Source organism: Tupaia chinensis, unplaced genomic scaffold (assembly GCF_000334495.1).
Source record: "Tupaia chinensis unplaced genomic scaffold, TupChi_1.0 Scaffold143746_1, whole genome shotgun sequence".
Classification (NCBI taxonomy): domain Eukaryota; kingdom Metazoa; phylum Chordata; class Mammalia; order Scandentia; family Tupaiidae; genus Tupaia; species Tupaia belangeri.
The window spans coordinates 397,473-398,215 of NW_006203595.1; the positions used below are offsets into that span (position 1 = coordinate 397,473).

At 48.2% G+C, this 743-nt stretch overlaps 1 protein-coding gene across 1 annotated transcript in view; it reads left to right on the top strand.

Moving 5' to 3' along the window:
- Nucleotides 1-743, top strand: part of TMEM35A (transmembrane protein 35A) — an 18,627-nt gene that overhangs the window by 716 nt on the left and 17,168 nt on the right. The gene's annotated exons all lie outside the window — the stretch shown is intronic.

Sequence of the window (743 nt, forward strand, 5' to 3'; positions counted from 1 at the left end):
AAAGAGCTGGGAAGAATGAGCTACTAAAACAAAAAATTAATAGGAGCTGGCTAGGTATTCCTCATCCCAGGTGGAGAGCTTGATAGTATTCCTCTAGTCACCTTGTATGGGGATCTTAAGACAAAGCCGTGTTGGCCCAAATAAAGGTCACTGGGCTCCTGCTTCTTCCCCTCCTCTCAAGAGAAGAGAGCTGGATATATATATATATATTTTATTTTGTTTCGTGTGTAGGCTAATCTAGGAAATCTACAAAGTCTGCTTTTCTCTCTTGCAAAGCAGTCCATAATCCCCACCTTATCTCCCGTAGATGCCTAGGGCCAGGCCCTCTGCAGGTTTTCCCATCTGCAGAGTTGCTATCACCGAAGGTGACTGGCCAAAACATCTCCTCTGCAACCTGGGGGCTGGGCTGATTTCCCCAGTTGGGTGTGATGAGGACTTGCTCTTAAGCTGTGGAGTACTAGGAGATGGCAAGGGATGTTTCCAGCACTTTCCGTCTCTCGCCTCTCCCCCTGTCACTTTGCCTCTTCCTTTCTCCACCCCAGCTGAAGGGAACCTGCTTCTGGAAGCCTTTGCCAGACTGCCAGTAATGGGAGGGAGCACAATACTGAACTCTCAAGGTCAAGAAAGGAAGGAGCTTAGAGAAAAGAGACAAGAGGGACTCCCTGTTAGGAGTGAGGCTGGGAGGAATAGCCTCACATATTTAGAGGAATTAATAGCTACCCTGAAGCCACTGCAGAGCGTTT